The following is a 7,656-nucleotide window of genomic DNA, read 5'->3' as shown; positions in this document are numbered from 1 at the left end:
TTATTAGGGTCCGTGCCCTGGAGCAGTCGAACCAGTGAAACGTACTCCAAGACAGGAAGAGTGAGAAAGTTTACTAAGGAGATGTATGCATCACCAGCGACCCAGTAGCAACATGGCTGTCTATGGAGTCCCAAAGACCAATTTTACATTAGAGCTTATATAGAATCTTACAGGCGTTAGAAGTGTCTTTGTAATCTGCAGATGGCCTGGCCTGGAGGAGTTATTCATTACACGACAGTGGCAAGATAGTATCAGACACTTGGGCTCCGATTTTGCTGTGGGGGTTTGTAAGTCACAGGTGGTCAACAGAACAAAACTAAGTTATTTGCATCAGATTAAAACAAAGTCATTAACAGGTATATGAAGGAGAAGGCAGGCAGAGGAAGGAGAAAAACTTAAAGGTTCATCATGGCATTAGTTATATCAAGCTTTCAGTCGCCCATTTTGAAAAGGAGAAAACATGCTGAAGAGTATCGGGGTCACAGTTTGAACCCACTGAGCGGCTCCATGGAAGAAAGACCTGGCCACCTAAACTAAATCCAGATCCTTTGCTGTTGAGTTGATAGCGACTCACAGCCTGGGAAACCCTACGGGGCAATTCTGCTCTGTCCACACGGAGTCCCTATGCGTCGAAATCCGCTGAGTGCACCTAACAACAATAAATGGTGCTTTTAAGCCCATGTCAGGTCACAAAGATAGTTTAAATAGATCTGCTTAAAACAGTGAAGAGTGGACAATCAAAAGAGACAAGGTTGGCATCCATTTCCTAGGTTGAAAATAAACTTACTTTCAGTTAAAGGTAAGGGTTTGATGTACTTGAAATTAAAAAAAAATAAATAAATAAAACTAGGCGGGACCTATGACATAATCCAGTCCATTGCCTCATATCATGCAAAAACCTCTTCACAGCATCACTGACAGGTTCTGGGGAAAAGTGACTCATTCCTCCCAAGACATTTCCCTAAAAACCAAACTACCAAACCCACTGTGGTACTGTTGAGTCAATTCAACCTTTTATCTGCCCTTTTCCCTCCCCCTCTGCAGTCATACTCTCCATCCCACTTGGGTTCACTCCTTTACTGAACACTCTGGAGCAATAAAGAATAGGTCTCTTTACACTTCTGTAGTGTATTTTAAATCGACTACCATGTTCCCTCATAAACCTTCCCTCTGCAGCCTAAAAGTATAGGTAATCTTCGATTTACAATGTATTCAAGTTACAACAATGGACCATTTGGTTTTTTTGTTCGTTTTGGTACATCTTATCATTGGTAATATGTACTACATACAATGTTAAAATATATCTAAGTTTATATGTAATGTTTCCAACCCCCAAAGACATATAAAAATGGGATTTATAAAGATGCTGACAATAAAATGCAATAAAAATGATAACTTAAAAAAAAATGAGATATTCGACTTAAGTCAGAACCGATTTATGATGGAGTTGTTGGAATGGAACTCATCATAAATCAGGAACTACCTGTATTCATTTTTTTAATGTTCTTTTTTGTCTGAACCCAGTTTTGTTTTAGAAGTCCCGGTGTTGTCTTTACTCATTCTTCAAGCTTTGCTCCCAGTCTCACCTCTGCCATGGAGTGGTCCTGGCTGCTCCATCCTTTCCTTCTTGTGTTTCAGGCACTGTGCTGTCTTGTGTCATTTCATCCCCAGCACAACCCTGTGAAGTAGGTACCACCAACAGTACCCCCCCCCTTTTTTTTTATTAAGGCATTATGGTATGAGACTTTTGGGTACTTTCAGACAGCTGTGTAACCACCATCACAATCAACATGTAGGATAATTCCCTCACCCTAAAAAGTTCCCTCGTGCCCCTTCGTAATCACATATGTAATTAAAATGGGATAATTTCCTACATATTATTTTCTAGCTTGAGTGTTTCTCGTAACAAGTTGTATTTTCAATGGTAGTGAATATAATTTTATAACATAATTTAGCATTTCATGAAGTGGATGTTTCATAATGTATTTAACCGATGTCCTATTGTCAGATACCTATTTTTTATAATGTCCTGATCCCTCTTTCTGAAGTTATTTTTTTCATGTCTATTATACTACCCTATTCTGTTTTCTTTTTCTATATTTTTCTGATACTTTTTAGTCTGTTTTGCTAATTCTGTGTCCTCTTTCTACATGTTAAATGTTGGTACTTCCCAAGATCCTGTCATTGAATCTTTCCTTATTCTATAATCTCTTCCTAAATGATCACTATAAACTCTTTGGCTCTCATCGCCACTTCTCTTCTGAACACCAGATCCTTATTCCCAATTATCTCCTGGATATTATTTCCACATGGATGTTCTTGGATCTCAAATGCCATATGTCAAAAATTGAATTCCTCTCCCCTTTCCAAAATCTGCTTCTCTTTTTTTACTATTTATTTCAGCTACTGATGTTACCACCCTTCCAGTCACTTGAGCTAGAAACCTGAAGTCATCTTAGACTCCTCTCCTCCCTCATCTCACATATCCAATCAATTAAGTGCTATTGATTTTATTCCAAAATGCCCTTCCTTTCCATTTCCACCATTACTATCCCAGCTTTTTTAGGCCCCGTGACCTCTCACCTGCAGGGGCAGATTAGCCAATAGACCTTGCTTACCAGATCACCTGTAGTGAACAATTTCACATTTTTTCACTACATTAAAGATTCTGCTTTTAGGTATGGCTGGCATCTGTCTCTCTCCCAACCCCACAGCCCCTTCCTACAGAATCATTCTTTTCAAATTTACAATTCCTGGATTATCCAGTAAGCAAGGCATTTTTATTGTACTTTAGATGAAGGTTTACAGAACTAGTTTCTCATTAAACAGTATACATATTGTTTTGTGACGTTGGTTAACAACCCCACGACATACTCTCCCTTCTCAACCTTGAGTTCCCTATTTTAAGTTTTCCTGTCCCCTCATGTCCTCTTGAACTTGCCCCTATGCTGGTGTGCCCCTTTAGTCTCATTTTGTTTTATGGGCCTGTCTAATCTTTGGCTGAAGGGTCAACCTCACGAGTGACTTCACTACTGAGCTAAAAGGGTGTCCGGGAGCCATACACTCAGGTTTTCTCCAGTCTCTTTTAGGCCAGCAAGTCTGGTCTTTCTTGTGAGTTAGAATTTTGTTCTACATTTTTCTCCAGCTCCGTCCAGGGCCCTCTATTGTGATCCCTGTCAGAGCAGTCTGTGGTGGTAGCTGTGTACCATCTAGTTGTACTGGACTCAGGCTGGTAGAGGCTGCGGTAGGTGTGGTCCATTAGTCCTTTGGACTAGTCTTTCTCTTGTATCTTTAGTTTTCTTCATTCTTCCTTGCTCCTGAAGGGGTGAGACCAGTGGAATAATCTAGATGGCCTCTCACAGGCTTTTAAGACCCCAGACATTACTCACCAAAGTAGAATATAGAGCATTTTCTTGAAAAACTATGTTGTACCAGTTGAGCTAGATGTCCCCCAAGACCATGGTCCCCATAGCCCTCAGTGCAGCAATTCTGCCCCTCAGGGAGTTTGGATGTGTCTATGAAGCTTCCATGACCTTGCCTTGTACCAGTTGTACTGGCCTCCTCAGTATGGTGTACTGTCTTACCCTTCACCAAAGTTAGCACTTATCTATTGTCTATTTAGTGTTTTTCCATCTCCACCCCTCCCCTCCCTCATAATCATCAAAGATTGTTTCTTTTTGTGTGTAAACCTTTTCGTGAGTTTTTACAGTAGTGGTCTCATATTTGTCCTTTTATTATTGACTTATTTCACTCAGCATAATGCCCTCCAGATTCATCCATGTTATGAGGTGCTTCACAGGTTCATCATTGTTCTTTATTGTTACGTAATATCCCATCGTGTGTATGTACCACAGTTTGTTTATCCATTCATCTGTTGATGGGCATCTAGGTTGTTTTCATCTTTTTGCTATCGTGAACAATGCTGCAATGAACATGGGTGTGCATATGTCTAGTTGTGTGATAACTCTTATTTCTGTAGGATATATTCCTAGGAGAGAGGTTGCTGGATCATGTGGTATTTCTATTTCTAGCTTTCCAAGGAAGTGCACATCATTTTCCAAAATGGTTGTATCATTATGCATTTGCAGTGCCTAAGAGTTCTGATCTCCCTGATGCCTGCCTCTCCAATATTTGTTGTTTCCTGTTTTTTTGATTCCTGCCAGTAATGCTGGGTGACATGGTATTTCATTGTGGTTTTGATTTGCATTTCTCTTTCCTCATGTGTCTGTTAGCTGCTTGAATGTCTTCTTTGGTGACGTGTCTGTTCATTTCCTTTGCTCATTTTTTAATTGGGTTGTCTTTTTGTTGCAGAGGTGTTGGATTTTTTCGTAGATTTTAGAGATTAGACTTGTCTGATTTGTAACAGCCAAACTTTTTTTCCCAGTCTGTAGGTTCTCTTTTTACTCTTTTGGTGAAGTCTTTTGATGAGTGTGTTTAATTTTTAAGAAGATCCCAGTTACCTAGCTTATCTTCTGGACCCCGATGAAGTCTTTATGCTGCCAACAATTAGCTTTCTGAAACCCAGAGATCATTTTCCTCTCTTGCTTGAAAATATCTGATGGCTCCATATTAGACAGTTCCTGACTTAAAATGGGGTTCCGTTCCAGCGACTCCATCATAAGTCTGTTCTAAGTGGAATAGCTCTCTTTTTTTTCATTATTGCCTTTTGTTATCAGTATCTTTATAAATCTGACCTTTATTTGTCCTTAGGGTTGGAAACATTACATATGAACTTACAGATGTATTTTAACTTTTTTTTTATGTAGTACATATTACTAAGTATGAGATGTACCAAAAAACAACAACAAAAAACTGCTAAGTGCAGTTTGCCCTACCTAGAATATGTTCTAAACTGGGGACTACCTGTACTTACAGCAGCGAGTCTAAGCTTTCTACCCTGCATTTAAAATCCCTTTCCTTTTTCTTCCCACTACACATCACCTTCATGCTCATTACATTAAAAAAAATATACATTGGCCATGAATATTCCTGGAACACTTTCCTGTTTCTGTGCCGCTTGTACTCATGCTCTCCCCTGTGACTATCCAGGCTTTAGTCTTGTTTTGCTGACTCTGTCCTCTGTCCATCTGTTACAGGGGAGGTGTTTGCACTAGTGCCGACAAAAGTAATGATTAGCTCATCCTACTGGCCGGTCCTGGTTAGCAAGGTCTCACACCACCTCAAAGGCAACGTGCTTAACAACACGTGTTTGTAATCCTGAGTTAGGGAGGGGCTGGCAAGGAGGGGCTGGCGTAACGCAGGCTAAACTGTCTCTTTACATTTCTTCACAGCAGAAAAACAACTGTAGAAAAGCAATTGCAACTCTGATGGAAGGAACGTGCTCTCCGTGCTCGCCGTGTTAAAATTCTCAGAGCCCTACGGCGCAATTCTGAATAGTATTGCTGTACCTTCCCCATTCCAGAGAAAGGCAGACTGAGGTCTAGGAAAGCAGAATTCTGAGGCCGGCTTCCCTCCCCGCCCCCAGGCAGACCCGAGATTCACAAGAGAACAAGGCTATAACGATCGCACCTCCTGATTGGAGCAGGCAGAATCAGACAAGCTCGGGGGCTGCTGATTGGCTCTGGCTGGGTCAGGCGCTGTTGGGCTGTTGTAAATGTAAATAAGCTCTTGAGGGCCCCTGGGCTATGACCGACAGTAACCCCGGTGGAAGAGGGTGGAGAGGGAGGCCCTTCCTCTCTATTCACGTCTGCTCCCGGCCAGGCCCAGACAGGCAGGCACTTTAGCCGGGGGGAGGGGCTGTGCAGGACGAGGCGAGGGTTGTCTTCTGAGATCTTGATCTTGAGCCGAAACGTTAAACACGCGCCGGCAGATCTGAGCGAGGGCTGAGAGCCCCCTCACACGAGCTGCTTCCTTTCCGCCTTCAGCTTTGACTGTTTAAGAGGGTTTACCGGAATGTTCCGTGTGAGGAAGAAGGTGCAGGAGGTCGCCGCGCGGGTAGATGATAAAGGGGTGACATTAATGGCTGTGGTGGGTGTGCCTTCGTGGCCATAGGGTTCTGGCAGCCCCTCACCTGTTCCTGTCACAGTATTCTATTTGTGGAAAAGACCAGAAGGGTTTCTACGGCTCGGTTCTGGCCCGATAATAATCTAAAAGTGCAACTTCTCCCACCCTGTGCTCCAGGGGAAAGAAGTCTGGAGGCCGGTTTTCTTTTCCAAGTAGAAAGTAGGAAGGGGGAGAGAAAAAGGAACAAATGGTACATGTTAAGAATCATGGGTGGCCCTTGTGCACTGCTGGTGGAAGGCAAAGTGGTGCAGCTGCTGAGGAACGGATCGGTGGTTCCTGGAAAGTTAAACAATTACCATATGACCCAGCAATTCCAGTCCTAGGTATATATCCAAAAGTATTGAAAACAGATACTCAAATACTTGTAAGAGGAATGTTCGTAGCAGCACTATTCACAATAGACAAAAGGTGGAAACAACCCAAATGTCCATCTGGTTGGATGGATAAATAAATTATGGTTCATCCGTATAATGGAATATTGTTCAGCAATAAAATTAAGTACAAATACAGGCTACAACATGGATGAACCCTGAAAACATTATGCTAAGTAAAAGAAGACAGATACAAAAGGTCACATGCTATATGATTCCATTTATATGAAATATCCAGAAGAGGTAAATCCATAAAGACAACAAGCAGATTAGTGGTAGCCAGGGCTGGAGAAGAGGGGAGTAAGGGCTTAATGGGTATGGGGTTTAATTTTGGGGCGGTTGGGACTAGATAGAAATAGTGGCTGCACAACATTGTAAAACCACTCCAAAAAAAAAATATGCACAACATTGTAGATGGACTAAATGCCACTGAATGATTGCCTTTAAAATGGTTAATTTTATGTTACATGAACTTTACCTCAATTAAAAAATATGCATATCTGAAACAAAAAAAGAATAAAGGTTGACTCCTTGCTGCGATTCAGAAATCTCTAAGAAAGGAAGAGGCATATCCAAAACGAACCAAACCCAAACCCATTGCTGTGGAGTTGATTCTGACCCATAGCAACCCTACACAAGCAAGTAGAACTGCTCCATAGGGTTTCCAAGGCTGTAAATCTTCATGGAAGCAGACGGCCGCATCTTTCTCAGGGTAGCAGCTAGCGGGTGGGAACTAGCCTATCCTTTGGTTACAGTCAAGCACTTTAACCACTGCGCCAAGAGGGCTCCAAGAGGAATATAGTCAGGATCAATCAATCCTGGGTCCTCCTCTGCCTTTTGCTTTTACTTTCCCCTCGTTGGTGAGGTCACTCATAAGTTTTTAAAGGTCGGCATGGCCCTGGCTACTCTCTGCTTCCTATGGGAAATGGCCAAGCAGATGGGGCCCCTCTGGGCCCTCAGAGTCAGCGACTCGCCTGGGCCCAGAACCACCGTGAGTCAGCACAGCACACACTGCGTCTTTGTGAGCCCTCTGTGGCCTGGGTGTAGCTGGCTGGGCGGCACTGTGTGGGGGGAGGGGCAGACCTGGGTCCTGAAAACGGAAAGGCCTCTGCCTCCAGCAACTTCCCCACCCCCACCCCGGTATAGAAAAGACTTTCAGCTCCTTGGAGCCTGCAATTAGGGCCTGTGGCATGTGCCCCAAAGTCAGCGTACATACAAGTCAGCGCTTTGCCTGCAACACCGAAAGGTAACTACAGGTCAC

The sequence above is a fragment of the Elephas maximus genome, chromosome 16 (assembly GCF_024166365.1).
Source record: "Elephas maximus indicus isolate mEleMax1 chromosome 16, mEleMax1 primary haplotype, whole genome shotgun sequence".
Lineage (NCBI taxonomy): Eukaryota > Metazoa > Chordata > Mammalia > Proboscidea > Elephantidae > Elephas > Elephas maximus.
Note: the sequence above shows the minus strand (reverse complement) of the source record.